Source organism: Oncorhynchus keta, chromosome 30 (genome assembly GCF_023373465.1).
Source record: "Oncorhynchus keta strain PuntledgeMale-10-30-2019 chromosome 30, Oket_V2, whole genome shotgun sequence".
Lineage (NCBI taxonomy): Eukaryota > Metazoa > Chordata > Actinopteri > Salmoniformes > Salmonidae > Oncorhynchus > Oncorhynchus keta.
Window position 1 is genome coordinate 22035648 of NC_068450.1, and position 26067 is coordinate 22061714.

At 43.6% G+C, this 26067-nt stretch overlaps 1 long non-coding RNA gene across 1 annotated transcript; it reads left to right on the plus strand.

Moving 5' to 3' along the window:
• Positions 1-1724: 1724 nt before the first annotated feature.
• On the plus strand, positions 1725-22635 carry LOC118372273 (uncharacterized). Its single transcript, XR_004823187.2, has 7 exons — positions 1725-2176; positions 2286-2436; positions 2572-3605; positions 12251-12448; positions 12550-12609; positions 20166-20309; positions 20402-22635. It is a non-coding gene; the product is annotated as an uncharacterized LOC118372273 (long non-coding RNA).
• The last annotated feature ends 3432 nt before the right edge of the window (positions 22636-26067 follow it).

The window sequence follows — 26067 nt, forward strand, 5'->3', positions numbered from 1 at the left end:
AGCCCTTACAGCCTTTAGTTCCAGTGAAGCCATGATGAACCACACAGAGCACGCTGCTTCAGCCAGTTCACTCAAGACAAAGGTACAGCACAGTGCATCCAAACACGTAAGAGCTAATACCAAACAGATCTGATCCCTGTTTATTTTCAGCTGTGGACTAACTGTGAGGTGCAGCAACAACAGATCCTGGGAGGGAAGCTGAGCCAGAAGAGGACAGGGCCTGAATCTTTAATGGCAGAGTGTCAGGGGAGACAACGATTGAATGACTCCTACAAAAGGCACTGGATGGAGGAGCAGCTTTCAGAGCACCAGTAGATGGATGACAGGTTAGACCCAGGGGATAACTGAGGAGGACAGCCTGCATTATTATTTGGGGGACCATTATCTTTTAGGAGTGATATATTTGAGCTAATGTCTTGCCGTTGTGTGGAAACCAGTTTTTCTCAGTTGTGTGTCTAGCAGCATGTCGTCATTTGACTGCTGCTCTGATGATGAAGCGTGTCTGCGCAGGGCAGGTGTGATACCTGGATGATGATCTGTTGTCTGTGTGCATGCCTCTGTGTTTGCTTGTTACTCTTTCTCCTGTAAGTAGTCCATAGATGATTCCATTACCCTTTGTGCCTGTGCTGGCTGTTTTTTTGTGCATTCATTTAATTGTTTTATTTTACTAGGCAAGTCAGTTAAGAACAAATTCTTATTTTCACTGACAGTGGGCATCCTTCCAAAATACTTATTTTCCACCATAATTTGCAAATTAATTAATAAAAAATCCTACAATGTGATTTTCTGGATTTTGTTTCCTCATTTTGTCTGTCATAGTTGAAGTGTACCTATGATGAAAATTACAGGCCTCTCTCATCTTTTTAAGTGGGAGAACTTGCACAATTGGTGGCTGACTAAATACTTTTTTGCCCCACTGTATGTCCTATGTGTTTCAGTCTGTACTCTACCTGAGCCCTTATGGCATCAGCCCTGGACACACACAGGTCTACCTTATTATCAACCAACTTAACCACTGCTGCACCCAGCTGGCCAGACAACAGAACAACATCCAAAGGTGGGATACAGTAAAGCCTTGACCATAAACAGCGATGACATTACTGTATTGTGACCAAATGCAAGGGCTTGTTCACTGGTCAGTGGTGAAAATGCATGCCTGTCCACTTCAAGAAAACATTATTTCATTTGACAGAATGAGGCAGCTTTTGAATGATCTCCTACACGAACAACAGTCTCAACCTCCCTTGCCGTCCCCCAATAAATACCTTGAACATGAGTCACATCAGCACCTTCTCATATCCTCCTTCAGGCAAGGTCTATATTTGACTCTAAAGGTTTCAATGCAAGCTGGGGATTTTGTATGACTTAACAAGAACAAAGTGTTGCAAAGTATACATAGTTAATTATAAGACATCATTGATCAGTAACTGTTTGTATCTTTTCAGGATTTTACCCATGTCCTGCACCTCACCCATCTGTGGGGGAATTACCGGTTCCCCAGTCCAGCACCAGATGGCAGCAGTGGGCTGAGCCGAAGTCCCCTGTGCTGGCAACTCATGATACAGTCTTTCCACAGCCACATGATAGCCACTCTGTGAATGGGCCAGAACAATGGCAAACCTACTGCAATCACAGTTTTTGGAGCTGGCTCCTCCTCTGTTTCATGGTAAATTACATAACGATTTGTTATTGAAAAGCATACTCAATTTGAGGAAGTGGAAGCCTGTGCCTGTTCAGTTGGGAGAATGTTTTCTGATTGGATTGGCACACTAAATATATGTTGTGAATGGAGACAATGTTCCAGAATATAACCACTATGATTCTCAACACTAGGGTTCCTGAGAATGAGGATAAGGAGGACAGAAGCACACTGCCAAGCGCCGTCAGCTTGGCTGATGTCCATGTTGGAAGTCCAGACATGCTCGGTGGTAAAGCAAAGAGCCAGAAAACCTCCAGGTTATTTCCTCTCTATAGAAATAGCAGGAGCAGTCGGTTTGGAGAGAAATCTTCTGGAATTGTCACCAGCAGTCTATCCAACCCCGCGGACACCACCGCCAGCCCAATGACAACCCTCAAATCCAGCAAGGCCACCACCCCGTCAGCCTCATGTTTAAACACAGCCTGTCCTCATCTAAAAACAAGAGGACGCAGAGTAGAGGACACTGCAGAACCACTGGTCAGTGAAGGGGATTATAGAGCAATGAATCTGGTACATAGGGAATAGGGTGCCATTTGGGATACAGGCATTGACCTAAAGGAATGTGTGTTGGTTTGTGTGTTCACAGATGCGTTGGTCACGGGTGGTTCATTGTTTGAGCTGTTGCGTGAGGCCATCTACTCTGAGATGGCTAATGTGATATCTCAGAATGAGACTAGGCCCAGCTGCAGCTGCTCAACACAGACTACCTACGGCAGAGAGCACTATTCGCCCTGAAGGTACTGGAACAATTTAATTGTGCCATTTACCATCTACAGGTGTTATACAATCGGCTATTGTCAGTACGTGAATAAAAGATCCATATGTGATTGTTTTTTAAAATCTTAATCAAGACAATGTTTTATTACTTGCAGGACAGTGGCTCGGCATCCTTCCAAAAGAGATGTGACTGAAGACCAGCCTGTGCCTGCCAGCCCTGTTCTCCAGGCTTCCCCCACCACAGAACTGACATCCAGAGAGACCATGTTCTTAAGACATCATTGCTGTATGTATGCGTTTCTCTGACCTGCAATCACCTGACTAATGTAACACATTACATCCTTTGTTAGTTTTATTAACAGACTAAAATGACCATAACAAGAATAATATTAATGTCACTGTTTATTTGATTTGTAAGAGGATTATTCAGGAAAGAGACAGAAAATAAATGTTTCAGAAGGAGGTGAATGCATCCTGTCTATCGCCTCCCACCGTAAGCCATTTGCCAATGAGGATCTGGGTAAAAACCGTTCATGGATTTGAACACTGCTGTCTCCTTAATTAATAGTCTATGCTATATGTCTAAGTGTCTGTTTAACTTTGATCTGTTGCTATGATTGACTGGACACTGCTGTCTCCTTAATTAATAGTCTATGCTATATGTCTAAGTGTCTTTTTAACTTTGATCTGTTGCTATGATTGACTGGACACTGCTGTCTCCTTAATTAATAGTCTATGCTATATGTCTAAGTGTCTGTTTAACTTTGATCTGTTGCTATGATTGACTGGACACTCTGCTGCTTTTTAGGTGCCTGTGATGGTACTAACTCTTCCTTAAATGAAATCCAGTGTACCAACACTCAACAACTTGACAGGCAGATAAATGCTATCATGGCTGAGATCCTTCCCATTTTGAAGGTTAAACACAATGCTTGGTGTAGGATATTTGGGATTTCAAAGCCCTGAATGTGTATACTTATTGCATTTTATGCCATTTCTTAGCTGAAAAAGAGTTCTTTAGAACTGAAATGAAGAACTTGTTCATTTCTCACTGTGTGTTGTGTTGTCAGGAGCGTGTGAAGGAGGAGTTATCTTCTTATCTCCTGGCGTCCATCAGACACAAGGTTCTGGCTCTGACAGCAGAGAATTCATCCACTTCTTCCACAAACAGCTCAGTGATATTCTGCAGGTGAGAAAACATCACATCCTGCCTGCGTCCCAAATCGCACCCTATTCTCTATAAAGTGCACTACTTTTGACTCATACTGTAGGACTCTGGTCAAAAGTAGTGCACTGTCAAATCAAATTATATCAAATTGTATTTGTCACATGCGCCGGATACAACAGGTGTAGGTAGACCTTACAGTGAAATGCTTACTTACAATGCAATTTTAAGAAAAATAAGAGTTAAGGAAAATATTTACTAAATAAACTAAAGTAAAAAAAATAAAAGAGCAACAAGTACCAGTACTGAGTCAATTTTTGTTTTTTATTTTTTGTTTTTATTTGGATCTCTTTTAATCCTCATTTGGACTCCTCTTCCAAGAGTCCTAAAACATTAAAATACTATTTATAATATGAACACATTTTCACATATAAACGCACTGTTACAAACAGACATAATGCACTAACATATTTACCCGATAAATAACAGTCAAAAAATATATTGATTCTTCATCTACTATAGTCCAACACAACATTTCTATGTGTTTTATTTAAATGCTTTTAAAATATTGATTAAATTGATATATTGAGAGATTTCTGGTTTGCTCAGTTAAATTATTCCATTTCTTTATGGCTCTAAATCGAAATGTTCTTTTACCTATTTCTCTTTTCTGTCTGGATAACACAATCTATTCCTAGTATTTACTGAATGTCTGTATCTTACCAACTGAATACTGTTGTGGTTGTGAATAGAGTTTGGCCGTTTAAAATGGTGTATATTATTAAATTAAATAAGCATATTTTTTTTAATGATCTTGTTGATTGATAACCAACAAAGCGCATTGCACATGACTACAACAGAAGAACCATATCTCCACCTTAAAACAGTCCTTGTTGCTTTGTTCTGTGCAATCTGCATCCCCCTAATTTCACTTGCTAATGCATGTCCCCAGACCACAGAACAGTAGTTCACCTGATTCTCAATTAATGTTTGTGTTATTTGCTTAAGAATCTTTCCTGGTAAATATTTAGATATCCTTCTGATCATGCATGCAGTTTTAATATTTGTTTTACATAGATTAGTTATTTGAGATTACCATGATAAGCAGTTGTCTAGCTGCACTCCTAGTAGTTTGGTTTCTGCCACTTCCCGAATTTGCACTCCTCCCATACTTAATTGTATCCCATGCTATGTTGGCCTTTTCCTAGTGGAACATACCAACATAACTTGGGTTTTCTTGGTGTTTAAAACAAGTTTGTTCTGGCAAACCCACTCCCTGATATTCTCCAAATCTCCCTGTAAAGCTTGATGTACCTGTTGAACCGATTGTCTTGCTGTATAAATTGTAGTGTCATCTGCACATATAGTAGCTTGAGTTACAGATAAGGCATAAGGAAGGTCGTTGGTATATATTAAATAAAGAAGTGGCCCAAGGAAACTGCCCTGCGGTATTACACAGTTTAAAGCATAAGGGGAAGAAAATTAACCATTGATATACAGTGGGGAGAACAAGTATTTGATACACTGCCGATTTTGCAGGTTTTCCTACTTACAAACCATTTAGAGGTCTGTAATTTTTATAATAGGTACACTTCAACTGTTAGAGACATCCAGAAAATCACATTGTATGATTTTTAAGTAATTAATTTTCATTTTATTGCATGACATAAGTATTTGATACATCAGAAAAGCAGAACTTAATATTTGGTACAAAAACCTTAGTTTTCAATTACAGAGATCATACGTTTCCTGTAGTTCTTGACCAGGTTTGCACACACTGCAGCAGGGATTTTGGCCCACTCCTCCATACAGACCTTCTCCAGATCCTTCAGGTTTCGGGGCTGTCGCTGGGCAATACGGATTTTCAGCTCCCTCCAAAGATTTTCTATTGGGTTCAGGTCTGGAAACTGGCTAGGCCTCTCCAGGACCTTGAGATGCTTCTTACGGAGCCACTCCTTAGTTGCCCTGGCTGTGTGTTTCAGGTCATTGTCATGTTGGAAGACCCAGCCACGACCCATCTTCAATGCTCTTACTGAGGGAAGGAGGTTGTTGGCCAAGATCTCGCGATACATGGCCCCATCCATCCTCCCCTCAATACGGTGCAGTCATCCTGTCCCCTTTGCAGAAAAGCATCCCCAAAGAATGATGTTTCCACCTCCATGCTTCACGGTTGGGATGGTGTTCTTGGGGTTGTACTCATCCTTCTTCTTCCTCCAAACACGACGAGTGGAGTTTAGACCAAAAAGCTCTATTTTGTCTCATCAGACCATATGACCTTCTCACATTCCTCCTCTGGATCATTCAGATGGTCATTGGCAAACTTCAGACAGGCCTGGACATGTGCTGGCTTGAGCAGGGGAACCTTGCGTGCGCTGCAGGATTTTAATCCATGACGGCATAGTGTGTTACTAATGGTTTTCTTTGAGACTGTGGTCCCAGCTCTCTTCAGGTCATTGACCACGAGATCTTGCATGGAGCCCCAGACCGAGGGTGATTGACCGTCATCTTTAACTTCTTCCATTTTATAATAATTGCGGCAACAGTTGTTGCCTTCTCACCAAGCTGCTTGCCTATTGTCCTGTAGCCCATCCCAGCCTTGTGCAGGTCTACCATTTTATCCCTGATGTCCTTACACAGCTCTCTGGTCTTGGCCATTGTGGAGCGGTTGGAGTCTGTTTGATTGAGTGGGTGGACAGGTGTCTTTTATACAGGTAACGAGTTCAAACAGGTGCAGTTAATACAGGTAATGAGTGGAGAACAGGAGGGCTTCTTAAAGAAAAACTAACATATATGTGAGAGCCGGAATTCTTACTGGTTGGTAGGTGATCAAATACTTATGTCATGCAATAATATGCAAATTAATTACTTAAAAATCATACAATGTGATTTTCTGGATTTTTGTTTTTGATTGCGTCTCTCACAGTTGAAGTGTACCTATGATAAAAAAATGACAGACCTCTACATGCTTTGTAAGTAGGAAAACCTGCAAAATCGTCAGTGTGTCAAATACTTGTTCTCCCCACTGTAGGTGGACTGTTTCCTGTCCGTTAGATATGACTGTACCTGTCACGGGCGTCTGAAGAAGAGGACCAAGGTGCAGCGTGGTGACGGTACATTTATTTTTATTTAGGATAAATGTCACCAAGAAAACGACTGTGAAGCTCAACTAGGCTAAGTGCCACAAACAAAGTTAACTTCCCACCCTGAAAGGAGGGAAAAGGACTACATAAGTATGGTTCCCAATCAGAGACAACGATAGACAGCTGTCCCTGATTGAGAACCATACCCGGCTAAAACATAGAAATACAAAATCATAGAAAACAAAAACACCCCCCCAAAAAGGTGCGGACTCCGGCCGCAAAACCTGAGCCTATAGGGGAGGGTCTGAGTGGGCATCTATCTGCGGTGGCGTCTCAGGTGCGTGACGCAGACCCCGCTTCACCACAGGCTCACCCCACTTTGGTGGCACCTCTGGTGCGGGGACACTCGTCGCCGACCCAGACTGGGGACCCTCGTTGCGGACCCCGGACTGGGCACTCTCGCTGCTGGCCCTGGACTGGGCACCCTCGCTGCGTGCCCCGGACTGGGAACCGTCGCTGGAGGCTCCGGACTGGTGACCGTCGCTGGAGATTCCGGACTGGAGACCGTCGCTGGAGACGCCTTACTGGAGACCCTCGCTGGAGACTCCAGACTGGAGACCGTCGCTGGAGGCTCCGGACTGGAGGCCGTCGTTGGAGGCTTCGTGCCATGGATCCTCACTGGAGCCTTCTTGCCATGGATCATCACTGGAGGCTTCGTGCCATAGATCATCACTGGAGACTTCATGCCATGTATCATCACTGGAGGCTTCTTGCCATGGATCATCACTGGAGGCTTCTTGCCATGGATTATCACTGGAGGCTTGTGCCATAGATCCTCACTGGAGCCTTCTTGCCATGGATCATCACTGGAGGCTTCGTGCCATGGATCATCACTGGAGGATTCTTGCCATGGATCATCACTGGAGGATTCTTGCCATGGATCATCACTGGAGGCTTCGTGCCATGGATCATCACTGGAGGCTTCTTGCCAGGGATCCTCACTGGAGCCTTCTTGCCATGGATCATCACTGGAGGCTTCGTGCCATGGATCATCACTGGAGGATTCTTGCCATGGATCATCACTGGAGGCTTCTTGCCATGGATCATCACTGGAGTGGAGAGACACACAGGAGGCTTAGTTCTGGGCACAGGCACAGGACTCACCAGGCTGGAGAGACATACAGGAGGCTTTGTCCTTGGCAGAGGCACCGGATACACTGGGCCATGGAGGCGCACTGGAGGTCTCGAGCTTAGAGCCTGCACAACCCGTCCTGGCTGGGGGGTTATCTTCGCCCTGCAAATGCGGGGCGCTGGCACAGGACGCACTGGGCTGTGCAGACGTACCGGAGACACAGTGCGCAGAGCCGGCGCAGGATATTCTGGGCCGAAGAGATGCACTGGAGACCATGCGCGCTGAGCCAGCACCATCCGTCCTGGCTGGATGCTCACCCTAGCCCAGCAGATGCAGGGAGCTGGGATGTAGAGCACCGGGCTGTGAACGTGCACTGGAGACATTGTGCGCTCCACCGCATAACACAGTGCCTGACCAGTACGACGCTCGCCACGGTAAGCACGGGGAGTTGCCTCAGGTCTCCAACCTGACTCAGCCAAACTCCCCGTGTGCCTCCCCCAAAAATATTTTTGGGGCTGCCTCTCGGGCTTCCTCGCTAGCCGTGTACGTGTCGCCAATTCCATTCTCCGGTATCCCTCCTCGCACTGCTCAATTGAATCCCAGGCGGGCTCTGGCACTCTCCCTGGGTCGACCGACCACCTCTCTGCCTCCTCCCAGGTTGTCTCATAATCCTGGCCACGCTGCTTGGTCCTTTTGTGGTGGGTAGTTCTGTCACGGGCAGCTGAAGAAGACACATATCGTCTTAAAACATTAGTCCATAAGATCATAACCTGTAAATTTACCATCGGGTAATGACTTCAACAGGTTTAACACCTCCTCGACTGACACCATTTGTAGACTAAAAGGGTCACAGGTTAGTCGAAGTAATTGAGGTAATATGTACAGGTAGGGGTAAAGTGACTATGCATAGATTATAAACAGCGAGTAGCAGCAGCTTAAAAAAGGGGGGGATCCATGCAAATAGTCTGGATAGCCATTTGGTTAGGTGCAGCGTGGTGAGCGTACATTTATTTTTATTTAAGAAAAAATTTCGCCAACAAAACAATAAAACGACCGTGAAGCTCAACTGGGCTAAGTGCCACAAACAAAGTGAACTTCCCATCCTGAAAGGAGGGAAAGGGCTACCTAAGTATGGTTCCCAATCAGAGACAATGATAGACAGCTGTCCCTGATTGATAACCATACCCGGCTAAAACATAGAAATACAAAATCATAGAAAACAAAAACATAGAAAGCCCACCCCAAATCACACCCTGACCAAACCAAATAGAGACATAAAAAGGCTCTCTAAGGTCAGGTCGTGACAGTATTCAATGCTACCTCCTTAAAACCATAATGCATTAATTTTGTCAAAATTATTTAATGATCCACTAAATCAAATGCTGCACTAAAATCTAAATATAATACACCCACAAACCTGCCATTATCCATAGCATTGAGCCAATTGTCAGTCATGTCAACCAATGTAGTGGAATGGTGTTTGCGATAAGCATGCTGATTGGCTGTAATCAGATCATTCTTTTCCATATACTCCCATATTTGTCTACTCACAGTACCCTCCAATAACTTACTGAGTGAAGGGAGTAGACTAATTGGTTGACTATTGGCAAGAGTAATGGGTTCTTTGCTGTCTTTCGGAATAGGACACAGTTTCACATGCTTCCATACATTTGCAAACATCCCCTTTTCCGGTGACCAATTAAATATATATTTCAGTGGAGCTGCAATCTGGGAAGCAGCATAGCGAAGTAAAACATTGTCCATAAGATCCTAATCTGTAGATTTACCATCGTGTAATGACTTCAACAGGTTTAACACCTCCTCTACTGACACCATTTGGTGACAAAAAGGGTCACAGGTTAGTCGAAGTAATTGAGGTAATATGTACAGGTAGGGGTAAAGTGACTATGCATAGATTATAAACAGCGAGTAGCAGCATCTTAAAAAAGGGGGGGGGATCCATGCAAATAGTCTGGATAGCCATTTGGTTAGCTATTCAGCAGTCTTATGGCTTGGGGGTAGAAGCTGTTAAGAAGCCTTTTGGGCCTACAATTAGCGTTCCGCAGTGAAAAGTACTTAAGTACTACTTAAGTTGTTTTTTGTACTTTACTATGAATATTTTTCACAAGTTTTACTTTTACTTCACTACATTCCTCAAGAAAATGATGTACTTTTTTAGCGCGTGCTACGGGTGGGTGTCGTTATGGTGACCAGTGAGCTGAGATAAGGCTGAGCTTTACCTAGCAAAGACTTACAGATGACCTGGAGCCAGTGGGTCTGGCGCCGAATATGTAACGAGGGCCAGCCGACGAGAGCATACAGGTCGCAGTGGTGGGTGGTATATGGGGCGTTGGTGACAAAACGGATGGCACTGTGATAGACATCCAGTTTGCTGAGTAGCGTGTTGGAGGCTATTTTCTAAATCACATTGCCGAAGTCGAGGATCGGTAGCATAGTCAGTTTTACGAGGGTATTTTGGCAGCATGAGTGAAGGAGGCTATGTTGCGAAATAGGAAGCCTATTCTAGATTTAATTTTGGATTGGAGATGCTTAATATGAGTCTGGAAGGAGAGGTTACAGTTTAACCAGACACATAGGTAGTTGTCCACATATTCTAAGTAAGAACCGTCCATAGTAGTGATGCTCGTCGGGCGTGCGGGTGAGGGCAGCGATCTGTTGAAAAGCATGCATTTAGTTTTACTAGCATTTAAGAGCAGTTGGAGGCCACGGAAGGAGTGTTGTATGTATTGAAGCTCGTTTGGAGGTTTGTTAACACAGTGTCCAAAGAAAGGCCAGATTGTATACAGAATCACCCGCAGCAAGAGCGGCATGATATATACAGAGAAAAGAGTCGGCCCAAGAATTGAACCCTGTGGTGCCCCCATAGAGACTTCCATAGGTCCGGACAACAGGCCCTCCGATTTGACACACTGAACTCTGTCTGAGAAGTAGTTGGTGAACCAGGCAAAGCAGTCATTTGAGAAACCAAGGCTGTTGAGTCTGCCGATAAGAATACAATGATTGACAGAGTTGAAAGCGTTGGCCAGGTCAATGAAGATGGCTGCAAAGTACTGTCTTTTATCGATGGCAGTTATGATATTGTTTAGTACCTTGAGCGTGGCTGAGGTGCACCCGTGACCAGCTCTGAAACTGGATTGCACAGCAGAGAAGGTACAGTGGGATTCGAAATGGTCAGTGATCTGTTTTGTTAACTTGGCTTTCAAAGACTTTAGAAAGGCAGGGAAGGATGGATATAGGTCTAGACCCAACAGTTTGGTTCTGGAGTGCCACCCCCTTTGAAGAGGGGGATGACTGCGACAGCTTTCCAATCTTTAGGAATCTCGGACAATATGAAAGAGACGTTCCTTTTCCTGTTGTCCACGATCATGTCCTTTGTCTTGACCACGTCGAGTGAGAGGTTGTTGTCCTGGCACCACACTGCCAGGTCTCTGACTTCCTCCCTATAGACTCTCTCATCGTTGTCGGTGATCAGGCCTACCACAATTGTGTCATCTGCAAACTTAATGATGGTGTTGTAGTTGTGCTTGGCCACGCAGTCATGGGTGAACAAGGAGTACAGGATGGGACTCAGCACGCACCCTTGAGGGGCCCCTGTGTTGAGGATCAGCGTGGCAGATGTGTTGTTGCCTACTATTACCACCTGGGGTGGCCCGTCAGGAAGTCCAGAATCCAGTTGGAGAGGGAGGTGTTTAGTCCCCGGGTCCTTTGCTTAGTGATGAGCTTTGAGTGCACTATGGTGTTTAACACTGAGCTGCAGTCAATGAACAGCATTCTCACATAGGTTTTCCTTTTGTCCAGGTGGGAAAGGGTAGTGTTGAGTGCAATAGAGATTAAGTCATTTGTGCATCTGTTGGGGCGGTATGCAAATTGGAGTGGGTCTTGGGTTTCTGGGATGATGGTGTTAATGTGAGCCACGACCAGCCTTTCAAAGCACTTCATGGCTACAGACATGAGTGATACGGGTCGGTTACCTTGGTGTTCTTGGGCACAGGGACTATGGTGGTCTGCTTGAAACGTAGGTATTACAGAATCGGCCAGGGGCAGGTTGAAAATGTCAGTGAAGACACTTGCCAGTTGGTCAGCGCATGCTTGGAGTACACGTCCTGGTAATCTGTCTCACTCTGCGGCCTTGTGAATGTTGACCTGGTTAAAGGTCTTACTCACATTGGCTGTGGCGAGCGTGATCATACAGTCGTCCAGAACAGCTGGTGCTCTCATACATGCTTTAATGTTGCTTGCCTCGAAGCGTGCATAGAAGTAATTTAGCTCGTCTGGTAGTCTTGTGCCACTGGGCAGTTCACGGCTGGGCTTCCCTTTGTAGTCTATGTAGGGAATTTGGTGCCATTTGGAACATAACTGATCCTATTGTTAATTTGACATTAACTTCTATCTGTCTGGGTTTAAAAACATCTTTCTCTCTATTTCACCTTTGTCAGAGTTCCATGGCCCGTTATGCAGGGAGGCTGTTGAGAGGCAGTGGTGGTGATCTACTGGTGGACCTCTCTGAGGCCATCTTCCATGAGCTGGCCTTCTTCCACCTGATACAGGACATGAACAGGTTGGCAGTCAAGCAGAATGTTCAATGCACCAGCACTATCACAGCCCCTGCAGTGAAATGGACCTGCTACACTGAGGTTGGTATTAGTGTTTGACAATGTGTTTATTTTATTTACCATCATATAGGAGTTTGACAAATGCAGCCAAATTGTTATTTCATTTATTCATTGTTTTCCAGGAGACAGAATCATTGGCAGAACAACAGCCATACCCGACAGCGCTGGAAAATGAAGATAAAGTAAGTTTACTATTTTCATCCTGTCACCCTTTTCATTTGCATAGACTATATGAACAAAAGTATGTGACCACCCCTTCAAATTAGTGGATTCAGCTATTCAGCCACACCCCTTGCTGACAGGTGTATAAAATCGAGCACACAGCCATGCAATCTCCAAAGACAAACATTGGCAGTAGAATGGCCTTACTGAAGAGCTCAATGGCTTTTAACGTGGCACGGTCATAGGATGCCACCTTTCCAACAAGTCCGTTTGTCACATTTCTGCCCTGCTAGAGCTGCCCCAGTCAACTGTAAGTGCTGTTATGGTAGGGAAGTGGAAACATCTAGGAGCAACAATGGCTCAGCCACGAAATGGTAGGCCACACAAGCTGACAGAATGGGACACCGAGTGCTGAGTGTGTAGAGCATAAAAATTGTCTGTCCTCGGTTGCAACACTCAATACCAAGTTCCAAACTGCCTCTGGAAGCAATGTCAGCACAATAACTGTTCTTTGAGAGCTTCATGAAATTGGTTTCCAAGGCCGAGCAGCCGCACACAAGCCTAAGATCACCATGTGCAATGCCAAGTGTCGGCTGGAGTGGTGTAAAGCTCACCGCCACTGGACTCTGGAGCAGTGGAAACATGTTCTCTGGAGTAATGAATCACGCTTGACCATCTGGTAGTCCGACAGACGAATCTTTGGTAGTGCCAACTGTAAAGTTTGTATACAAAGCCCTCCCCGGCCCTGCCTTCGGCAAATCTGACCATGACTCCATTTTGTTGCTCCCAGCCTATAGACAGAAACTAAAACAGGAAACGCCCATGCTCAGGTCTGTCCAACGCTGGTCTGAGCAATCAGATTCCACGTTTCAGGATTGCTTCGGACGTATGTGGCAGGGTCTACAGTCAATCACGGATTACAAAAAGAAAACCAGACCTGTCGCGGACATCGACATCTTACTCACAGACAAATTAAACAACTTCTTTGCTCGCTTTGAGGACAATACAGTGCCACTGACACGGCCCGCTACCAAAGCCTGTGGGCTCTTCTCCGTGGCCAACGTGAGTAAAACATTTCAATGCATTAACTCTCGCAAGGCTGCTGGCTCAGACGGCATCCCTAGCTGCTTCCTCAGAGCATGCGCAGACCAGCTGGCTGGTGTGTTTACGGACCTATTCAATCAATACCAATCCCAGTCTGTTGTCCCCACATGCTTCAAGATGGCCACCGTTGTTCCTGTTTCCAAGAAAGCTAAGGTAACTGAGCAAAATGACTATCGCCCCGTTGCACTCACTTCTGTCATCACGAAGTACTTTGAGAGACTAATCAAGGAGCATTTCACCTCCACCCCCCACCTCATACCCTAGACACACTCCAATTTGCTTACCGTCCCAATTGGTTCACTGATGCAATCGCCATCACACTGCACACTGCCCTATCCCATGTGGACAAGAGGAATACCTATGTAAGAATGCTGATCATTGACTATAGCTCAGCATTTAATACCATAGTACCCTCAAAACTCAGCATAAAACTCGAGACCCTGGGTCCTAGACTTTCTTACGTGCCGCCCCCAGGTGGTGAAGGTAGGAAACACCCCTCTGATCCTCAACACTGGGGCCCCACAAGGGTGCGTTCTCAGCTCTCTCCTGTACTCCCTGTTCACCTATGACTGCATGGCCATGCACGCCTCCAACTCAATCATCAAGTTTGCAGACGACACTACAGTGGTAGGCTTGATTACCAACAACGACGAGACGGCCTACAGGGAGGAGGTGAGGGCCCTTGGAGTGTGGTGTCAGGAAAATTATCTCTCACTCAAAGTCAACAAAAGAAAGGAGATGATCGTGGACTTCAGGAAAGTTTTAAGTTCCTCGCTGACACATCACGGACAAACTGAAATGGTCTACCCACACAGCCCGCGTGGTAAAGAAGGCGCAACAACGCCACTTCGACCTCAGGAAGCTGAAAAAGTTTGGCTTGTCACCTAAAACAAACTTTTACAGATGCACAATCGAGAATATCCTGTCGGGCTGTATCACTGCCTGGTACGGCAACTGCACCGCCCTCAACCGCAAGGCTCTCCAGAGGGTAGTGTGGTCTGCACAATGCATCACCGGTGGCAAACTTCCTGCCTTCCAGGACACCTACAGCACCCGATGTGAAGGCCAAAAAGATCATCAAGGACAACAACCACCTGAGCCACTGTCCGTTCACCCATCTATCATCCAGAAGGCGAGGTCAGTACAGGTGCATCAAAACTGGGACCGAGAAACAGCTTCTATCTCGCATCAGACTGTTAAAGCCATCACTAACATAGAGTCTGCTGTCAACATACAGACTCAAATCTCTGCCACTTTAAATAAATAGACTTAATAAAGTTATCACTAGTCCCTTTAAATAACGCGACTTTAATAATGTTTACATATCCTACATTACTCATCTCATATGTACAGTTGAAGTTGGAAGTTTACATACACTTAGGTTGGAGTCATTGAAACTCGTTTTTCAACCACTCCACACATTTCTTGTTAACAAACCATAGTTTTTGCAAGTTGGTTAGGACATCTACTTTGTGCATGACACAAGTAATTTTTCCAACAATTGTTTACAGACAGATTATTTCACTTATAATTCACTGTATCACAATTCCAGCGGGTCAGAAGTTTACATACACTAAGTTGACTGTCCCTTTAAACAGCTTGGAACATTCCAGAAAATGATGTCATGGCTTTAGAAGCTTCTGATAGGCTAATTGACATCATATGAGTCAATTGGAAGTATACCTGTAGATGTATTTCAAGGCCTACCTTCAAACTCAGTGCCTCTTTGAAAATAAAAAGAAATCAGCCAAGACCTCAGAAGAAAATGGTAGACCTCCACAAGTCTGGTTGATCTTTGGGAGCAATTATAGATTCCCGAAGGTACCAAGTTCATCTGTACAAACAATAGTACGCAAGTATAAACACCATGGTACCACGCAGCCATCATACCGCTCAGGAAGGAGATGAACGTACTTTGGTGCGAAAAGTGGAAATAAATCCCAGAACAACAGCAAAGGACCTTGTGAAGATGCTGAAGGAAACAGGTACAAAAGTGTCTATATCCACGGCCTCCCAGGTGGCGCAGTGGTCTAGGGCACTGCATCGCAGCGCTAGCTGTGCCACCAGAGACTCTGGGTTGTGCCACCAGAGACTGTGCCACCAGAGACTCTGGGTCTATATCCACGGCCTCCCAGGTGGTGCAGTGGTCTAGGGCACTGCAGCGCAGCGCTAGCTGTGCCACCAGAGACTCTGAGTGGGGCGACGCACAATTGGCCTAGCGTCGTCCGGGTTAGGGAGGGTTTGGCCGGTAGGGATATCCTTGTCTCATTGCGCACCAGTGACTCCTGTGGCGGGCCGGGCGCAGTGCACGCTAACCAAGGTCGCCAGGTGCACAGTGTTTCCTCCGACACATTGGTGCGGCTGGCTTCCGGGTTGGATGCGCGCTGTGTTAAGAAGGTTGGGTTGTGTTTTGGAGGACTTTCAACCTTCGTCTCTCCCAAGTCCGTACGGGAGTTGTAGCGTTGAGACAAGATAGCAACTACTAATAATTGGTTACTACGAAATATGGGAGAAAAAGGGGGTAAAATTAAAAATAATTGTAAAAAAAAAAAAAATTGTTGTTAACGGAATTTTTATCAATAATGACTAATTATGTATACATTTCAATCAGGACTGACTAATCAGAATACTATTATGTTACTGTATATGTACTAATCAGAATACTATTATGTTACTGTGTTTGTATGAATTTTATTTTTAATCCTAGTACTGAATATAATGTGTGTAAATATAATCAAGAATTAGAACAATGACTGTCTGTTCCTTGGTAGAAATTAATGAACTATATCGCCAGACTGGCTAGAATGCTTATCTACACTGGCTGACCTTGGCTCTAGGCGAGGTGGGAAGGCTTGAGAACTATAGAGCCTTTCTACCAGTGTCAAGAAGAGACGGAACATTTAGAAAACTCTGACGTCATTTTCAGTTTATAACCTGTGGTAAAATGTGTAAGGAGCAGTACTCTCGTGAATAAAGGCTGCTGTTTGACTTTAAGACTGGGCTCTGTCCATTTTTATACTAATAAGGGTCATACATATCCTTATGAATTGACAGAGTGTTTGATTTTAATTGGGTATTAAGACAGAGGAATTTAATTCCTGCAACAATAGTATCTATATCCACAGTAAAATGAGTCCTATATTGACATAACCTGAAAGGCTGCTCAGCAGAGAAGAAGCCACTGCTCCAAAACCGCAATAGAAATGCCAGACTACGGTTTTCACCTGCACATGGGGACAAAGATCATGGTTTTTGGAGAAATGTCCTCTGGTTTGATGAAACAAAAATAGAACTGTTTGGCCATAATGACCATCGTTATGTTTGGAGGGAAAAGGGGGATGCTTGCAAGCCGAAGAACACCATCCCAACCGTGAAACACAAGGGTGGCAGCATCATGTTGCGAGGGTGCTTTGCTGCAGGAGGGACTGGTGCAATTCACAAAATAGATGGCTTCGTGAGAAAGGAAAATGATGTTGAAGCAACATCTTAACCTGTTCAGGATACCACGGTTTACTGCCCCTTCTGGAGGATTTGGGTACCCATATAAAACATGATACATTTTTGTCAAAAGTTGCTAATATATGCAAATAAAAAATATTATCAAATAGAAAACACTCTAAAGCTTTTAAAACTGTTTAAATTATGTCTCTATGTAAAGCAGAACTCTCAAAATCTGCATTTTCCCAAACTATCTCTTCTCATCTGAAAAGTTGGGTCACCTTTGACCTCATCGCAAACACCCTCCCCAAACAGTTACAGCACCAGGAACAGTCTCCACGTGTTCAGCGTGATCTCAGCTTTCAATGGGGCTTCTCATTGTGAGAATCGCCCACGCGAGAGTTTGAGCACGCGGTAAGCTCTCAGTCACTCAAAAAAACCTGTGCGCAATGGTCAAGTCCTCTCTCTTTTCCAAGATCGATTGAACGGTGCTTGTGTTTCTGTTTGTTCTCAAAATTGCTGTACACCTTTATAACATGTTAAAGCTTGATTATGAAGTTAGTTTGACAAGTTTACTCGACATATTATATATACTTTCAAAGTTTTGGTGCGCAACCACTTCAATTTTGACTACATTTTTACCAAAATCAGGCTATTTTGAGAACCGAAAGACGCAGACTTGAAAACTGAATGCTAATTTGGTGAGTATAATCCCTTACAGGTCGTTTGATGGAAGAATAACAAAGGTAAGGGAATATTTAATGTATTAATTTTGGGTTTCTGTCGACTCCAAGATAGAGGAGTCATTATGCTACTGTGGGAGCGCCGACTCCATATTATAGTCTAGTGAACGCAAAATGTAACGTTAAAATTAAATGTAACAATGCAATTGCATTTAGAAGAAGTGTATTTTGCTATACATATGTAAAACATGCATATTTAGTCAAAGTTTATGATGTGTATTCCTTGTTAGCTGACGTTATCTGCCGGGGCTATCGTCATTTCTCAGGACATTTGGGTAGCATTTTTTGAACGATGCATCATTGTAAACAGAGATTTATGGATATATATATAGCATATTATTGAAAAAAAATGAATGTACTGTGTAACATGTTATATTACTGTCATCTGATGAAGATTTCAAAAGGTTAGTGAAATGATTTTTCTTTTAATCCTGCGTTTGTTGATTGCATATTTTTTCCTACTTGGCTATGCTAATGAGCTATGTCTGCGGTGGTGGTTTGACATAAATATGTGCTATGTTTTCACCGTAAAACATTTTAGAAATCTGACTTGCTGGCTAGATAAACAACTTGTTTATCTTTCATTTGAGCTATTTTACTTGTTAATGTGTGGAGGTTAAATATTTTTAGGAATATTTTTGCGCATTGTGCGTTATGGTAATGAGCTTGAGCTGTAGTCACGCTACCAGCAGAGGAATAAAACTCCCTAGGAGGTTTTAAGACATCAGTCAGGAAGTTAAAGCTTGTTCGCAAATGGGTCTTCCAAATGGACAATGACCCCAAGCATACTTCCAAAGTTGTGGCAAAATGGCTTAAGGACGACAAAGTCAAGGTATTGGAGTGGCCATCACAAAGCCCTGGTCTCAATCCTATAGACAATTTGTGGACAGAACTGAAAAGGTGTGTGCGAGCAAGGTGGCCTACAAAGCTGATTCAGTTACACCAGCTCTGTCAGGAGGAATGGGCCAAAATTCACCCAACTTATTGTGGGAAGCGTGTGGAAGGCTACCCGAAACGCTTGACCCATGTTAAACAATTTAAAGGTAATGCTACCAAATACCAATTGAGTCTATGTAAACTTCTGACCCACTGGGAATGTGATGAATGAAATAAAAGCTGAAATAAATCATTCTCTCTACTATTATTCTGACATTTCACATTCTTAAAATAAAGTGGTGATCCTAACTGATCTAAGACAGGGAATTTTTCCCTGACTTAGGGAATGAAATGTCAGGAATTGTGAAAAACTGAGTTTAAATGTATTTGGCTGGTGTACGTAAACTTCCGACTCTATATACTGTTCTATACCATCTACTGTATCTTGCCTATGCCGCACGGCCATCGCTCATCCATATATTTATATGTACATATTCTTATTCATCCCTTACATTTGTGTGTATAAGGTAGTTGTTGTGAAATTGTTTGATGACTTGTTAGGTATTACTGCATTGTCTGAACTAGAACTATAAGCATTTCGCTACTCTCACATTAACATCTGCTAACCATGTGTATGTGACCAATAAAATTCTATTTTATTTGAAAGTTTGGTGGAGGAGGAATAATAGTCTGGTTTGGGAAAAGACCCCTAGTTCCATTGAAGGGAAATCTTAATGCTTACAGCATACAATGACATTCTAGAACATTCTGTGCTTCCAACTTTGTGGCAACAGTTTGGGGAAGGCCCTTTCCTGTTTTAACATGTCAATGCCCCCTTGCACAAAGTGAGGTTCATACAGGAATGGTTTGTCTAGATCGGTGTGGAAGAACTTGACTGGCCCGCACAGAGCCCTGACCTCAACTCCAGTGAATGCCTTTAGGATTAATTGGAAATCCGACTGCGATCCAGGCCTAATCGCCGAACATCTGTGCCCGACCTCACTAATGCTCTTGTAGCTGAATGCAAGCAAGTCCCTACAGTAATGTTCCAACATCTAGTGGAAAGCTTTTCCAAAACAGTGGAGGCTGTTAAAGCAGCGAAGGAGGGACCAACTCCATATTAATACCCATGATTTTGGAATGAGATGTTGGATGAGCAGGTGTCCACATACTTTTGGTCATGTAGTGTACACTATGATCTTGGTTTACATGTGGTACAAGATGAGGGAGCCTTTACAATGTGTCAACGCATGTGTGTCCCAAATTATACCCTATTCCCTATGTAGTGCACTGCTTTTGACCAGAGCCCTGATCAAAATTAGTGCACTACAGAGTGAATAGGGTGCCATTTGAGATGCAAAACCTGTCATCTACAAAATTCCTAAACTACTGTATCTTGAATGTGTTTTGTTAAGACAAAGATGAAACAGAGCGGAGGGAGGAATGTGCTGAGGCAGGAGAAAGGATAACTAATTTGAAAGATGACAGCTGCAATGATGCCTTAGAAGGAGAAGAAGAGGAAGATATGAATGACAGTGAAGGACTGCTTCTATTAATAAGTGAGCTGCAAAATTTAATTTCACCTTGGTTAATACATATATATTTTTGGTATTGTATGAAGTGTTTGATTTGGTCTGTGTTGGTCCTGTAGACCTGTCTAAGGCAGACAGCCAGGCTCTGACTAACTATGGCAGCAGAGAGGACGAGAATGAGGAAGATGAAGACTTCCGGCTGAGCCTGATGACGTCCAGACCTCTCTCTAAGCCAGTAACGACTTTCCCCAAGCCAGTAACGACTCTCTCCAAGGAAGTAACGACCTTTCCCAAGCCAGTAATGACTTTCTCCTATCAAGTAACGACTCTCTCCAAGCCAGTAACGACTCTCTCTCAAAGCCAGTAACTACTGTCTCTAAAAGCCAGTAACTACTCTCTCTAAAAGCCAGTAACTACTCTCTCTAAAAGCCAGTAACTACTCTCTCTAAAAGCCAGTAACTACTCTCTCTCAAAGCCAGTAACTACTGTCTCTAAAAGCCAGTAACTACTCTCTCTAAAAGCCAGTAACGACTCTCTCTAAAAGCCAGTAACTACTCTCTCTAAAGGCCAGTAACTACTCTCTCCAAGCCAGTAAAGACTCTCTCCAAGCCAGTAACGACTCTCTCCAAGCCAGTAACGACTCTCTCCAAGCCAGTAACGACTCTCTCCAAGCCAGTAAAGACTCTCTCCAAGCCAGTAACGACTCTCTCCAAGCCAGTAACGACTCTCTCCAAGCCAGTAAAGACTCTCTCCAAGCCAGTAACGACTCTCTCCAAGCCAGTAACGACTCTCTCCAAGCCAGTAATGACTCTCTCCAAGCCAGTAACGACTCTCTCCAAGCCAGTAAAGACTCTCTCTAAAAGCCAGTAACTACTCTCTCTAAAAGCCAGTAACTACTCTCTCTAAAAGCCAGTAACTACTCTCTCCAAGCCAGTAAAGACTCTCTCCAAGCCAGTAACGACTCTCTCCAAGCCAGTAACGACTCTCTCCAAGCCAGTAAAGACTCTCTCCAAGCCAGTAAAGACTCTCTCCAAGCCAGTAACGACTCTCTCCAAGCCAGTAACGACTCTCTCCAAGCCAGTAACGACTCTCTCTAAAAGCCAGTAACTACTCTCTCTAAAAGCCAGTAACTACTCTCTCTAAAATCCAGTAACTACTCTCTCTAAAATCCAGTAACTACTCTCTCTAAAATCCAGTAACTACTCTCTCTAAAAGCCAGTAACTACTCTCTCTAAAAGCCAGTAACTACTCTCTCCAAGCCAGTAACGACTCTCTCCAAGCCAGTAACTACTCTCTCCAAGCCAGTAACGACTCTCTCCAAGCCAGTAACGACTCTCTCCAAGCCAGTAACGACTCTCTCCAAGCCAGTAACTACTCTCTCTAAAAGCCAGTAACTACTCTCTCTAAAAGCCAGTAACTACTCTCTCTAAAAGCCAGTAACTACTCTCTCTAAAAGCCAGTAACTACTCTCTCTAAAAGCCAGTAACTACTCTCTCTAAAAGCCAGTAACTACTCTCTCTAAAAGCCAGTAACTACTCTCTCTAAAAGCCAGTAACTACTCTCTCTAAAAGCCAGTAACTACTCTCTCTAAAAGCCAGTAACTACTCTCTCTAAAAGCCAGTAACTACTCTCTCTAAAAGCCAGTAACTACTCTCTCTAAAAGCCAGTAACTACTCTCTCTAAAAGCCAGTAACTACTCTCTCTAAAAGCCAGTAACTACTCTCTCTAAAATTCAGTAACTACTCTCTCTAAAATCCAGTAACGACTCTCTCCAAGCCAGTAAATACTCTCTCCAAGCCAGTAACGACTCTCTCCAAGCCTTTCTCCAAGCCAATAACGACTCTCTCCAAGCCTTTCTCCAAGCCAGTAACGACTCTCTCCAAGCCAATAACGACTCTCTCCAAGCCAGTAAATACTCTCTCCAAGCCAGTAACGACTCTCTCCAAGCCTTTCTCCAAGCCAATAACGACTCCCTCCAAGCGTTTCTCCAAGCCAGTAACGACTCTCTCCAAGCCTTTCTCCAAGCCAGTAACGACTCTCTCCAAGCCTTTCTCCAAGCCAGTAACGACTCTCTCCAAGCCTTTCTCCAAGCCAATAACGACTCTCTCCAAGCCTTTCTCCAAGCCAGTAACGACTCTCTCCAAGCCTTTCTCCAAGCCAATAACGACTCTCTCCAAGCCTTTCTCCAAGTCAGTAACGACTCTCTCCAAGCCTTTCTCCAAGTCAGTAACGACTCTCTCCAAGCCTTTCTCCAAGCCAGTAAAGACTCTCTCCAAGCCTTTCTCCAAGCCAATAACGACTCTCTCCAAGCCTTTCTCCAAGTCAGTAACGACTCTCTCCAAGCCTTTCTCCAAGCCAGTAACTACTCTCTCTAAAAGCCAGTAACTACTCTCTCTAAAAGCCAGTAACTACTGTCTCTAAAAGCCAGTAACTACTCTCTCTAAAAGCCAGTAACTACTCTCTCTAAAAGCCAGTAACTACTCTCTCTAAAAGCCAGTAAAGACTCGGCTCTAGAGCTGGAGCAGGGACAGGTACTGTATGGCTTCTGTATACCTGCCCTACACAGGGAAATAGAGCTACCCTCCAGAAGACTTCCACTTACTTACGTTTTGGCCTCTTCCTGAGATATCCTCTTTTCCTGTTTTGTAGGGAAGTGATATCCTCTTTTCCCGTGTTGTAGGGAAGTGATATCCTCTTTTCCTGGGTTGTAGGGAAGTGATATCCTCTTTTCCTGTGTTGTAGGGAAGTGATATCCTCTTTTCCTGTGTTGTAGGGAAGTGATATCCTCTTTTCCTGTGTTGTAGGGAAGTGATATCCTCTTTTCCTGTGTTGCAGGGAAGTGATATCCTCTTTTCCTGTGTTGCAGGGAAGTGATATCCTCTTTTCCTGTTTTGTAGGGAAGTGATATCCTCTTTTCCTGTTTTGTAGGGAAGTGATATCCTCTTTTCCTGTGTTGTAGGGAAGTGATATCCTATTTTCCTGTGTTGTAGGGAAGTGATATCCTCTTTTCCTGTGTTGTAGGGAAGTGATATTCTCTTTTCCTGGGTTGTAGGGAAGTGATATTCTCTTTTCCTGGGTTGTAGGGAAGTGATATTCTCTTTTCCTGTGTTGTAGGGAAGTGATATCCTCTTTTCCTGTGTTGTAGGGAAGTGATATCCTCTTTTCCTGGGTTGTAGGGAAGTGATATTCTCTTTTCCTGTGTTGTAGGGAAGTGATATCCTCTTTTCCTGTGTTGTAGGGAAGTGATATTCTCTTTTCCTGTGTTGTAGGGAAGTGATATTCTCTTTTCCTGTGTTGCAGGGAAGTGATATTCTCTTTTCCTGTTTTGTAGGGAAGTGATATCCTCTTGTCCTGTGTTGTAGGGAAGTGATATCCTCTTGTCCTGTGTTGTAGGGAAGTGATATTCTCTTTTCCTGTGTTGTAGGGAAGTGATATCCTAGAAAACCATGAGACAGCAGCCTGCCTCGTCTCCTCTACCTCTCCGTTCGGAAACCATGGAACGTGGGACAGCCACAACCCCAAACTCCGCCCTACAGAGCCCTCTGACCTGCTGCATCCCAGACTCAGACTCCCCCGTCATGGTCAGCTCATAGGTGAGTTATCCTGTAGGGTGCGTCCCGAATGGCATCCTGTTCCCTATATAGTATACTACATTTGACCAGGGCCCATACTCCCTCCCTCCTGAGTTGTCAACCCCTGAGTAACCATAATGGGGTCACATGTATTAATTTATCCTTTACAAGAGGGAGGGTCAGGAAATGTAAGTAAAAAGTCGGATGAGGATGTTTTTGTCAAAGTGGAAGATATACCACCGCAACATCCTGAAGTTAATGAGGTATTAGCTGATGATGCAAATCACAAATAAAGTGTCAATATATTAGCAATGTGACTGACTACTGATGCAGATGGTAATTAACATCTTTGTACTTTTTTCATAAAGGAAGAGATTCAAAAAAGTGAAACTGAAGATCAGAAAGCCCTTTGTCTATGATGGAAAAAACGGTATCAACAAGAAGTCTCAAGCTTGACTCTGACGGTACAGGACAACTTCACAACAGTTGAATAAATTATTAAAGAAAACAACCATTCTGAAAACTATTAAATCTCTTAAAACTAAATACAACTTTTCAATTACAGTAATCCCCAAGTTTGACACTTTTTTGAAATTTCTTCTTCCCTTGTGAGACAAACGTAGAATGTGATATATTAAACAAACCTGGTATAGTGAAAGTAAGATACTTTCATCCATGGGAGTGTCCCTGGCCTGGAGGCATGCTGTTGTCTCATTCTTATCTTAACTTACAGCATGCATCGGCAAGGAACCTGTTTCCATATCAAAAACAAATCAATACATGATCAAATGTGAAACCTGGTGATTTTTCGGTGGTTGGCGGTTTATTAGAGATAAGGGTGGGTTTAGGACAGACTCTCCCTATATCTCTTCTGTGTCTGCTTTCACATTTACTGAAGCAATCCACTGTAATAAAGAAGAAAGAACAACTCTCTGATTACTCAACCATGTTTCTCATTCAAACACTCGGGATCAGTTTCTATGGCTACATGAATTCTGATACAGTTAGATATCTTTATCTTAACTAACCATGTTATTCTATGGTGGACTAAATGTATGTAGGCTGCATTGGGATTTAAGTTCACAACATAAGGAAACATTTCTTTCCTTGTTTCCTCTGACAGCGCCTGTTTCAAATAATAATAATAATAATAATAACAATAACAATAACAATAACAATAACAGAGCCTGTTTCTAGTTCCCAAGGGCCAACTCTGTCTGTAGATGTTGGACTTATTACCTCTATAGGCAATCACTTGTTCAGCAGCCCAGCAACATATGTCATGTGAAGTGGGGCTAGATGGGGGAGAGGGTCCAGGATGTTTTTCAGTACCTGATAATGTTCACTACCTGCTGTTGTATTGGGCTGGTGATTGTGAAAGCACTAAGTCAGCCTTTATGGACCTCGAGGACATACTGTCCTGAACCTCTGGTTTGAATTGAGCTTTTTAGGATGATATGCATCATTCCCTTAGTTATTCAGCTGTACAATTGTAGAAGAGCTGTCTCTCACTGGGCTTAGTGAATAATTTATTATTACATTTATTATTTTCCCAAAAATGTCCCCCTTAACTTTGTTTTAGTTTATAGTAGACAGAATATGTGCAGTAAAAGAGATGACTCATCCTGATTACTCAGGAAAGTGTAGTCTTGCCCATGTTTAAAAGCTATTTTCTTTTTCTTTAACAAGCTTAAATATGTCAGACTTAGCAAACATTAAATAAAACATTTTTCCTTGTGTGAAGAGAATGTGTAGGAACATAGTGTTCTGACACTTGGTCTTGATGGGCGCTGAATAAGTAGACGACTGCTTCAACAGGGGGCGGCAGGTAGCCTAGTGGTTAGAGAATTGGACTAGTAACCGAAAGGCTGCCCCTGAATAAGGCAGTTAACCCACTGTACCTAGGCCATCATTGAAAATAGGGATTTGTTCTTAAGCCTAGTTAAATGAAGGTAAACATAGCAACATAAATGGTCAGACTTGTCATTTATCTGTCCATAAAACCTCTGCCTGCCTTTCTGTTGACTCACAACATAATAATTAATGGTTGCCAGAAGAGAGCGTACAGTAGTAGACAGTACAGTGTTCCAATGTTGGGCTAGTGTGGTGTATTTGATTAATTCCGTCAAAGTTTGCATACTGTCTGTATCTAGTTTGTTCACTAGATGTATCTCCATGTCTAAGGATTTTCTGGTAGACCAGCTTGTTTCCAA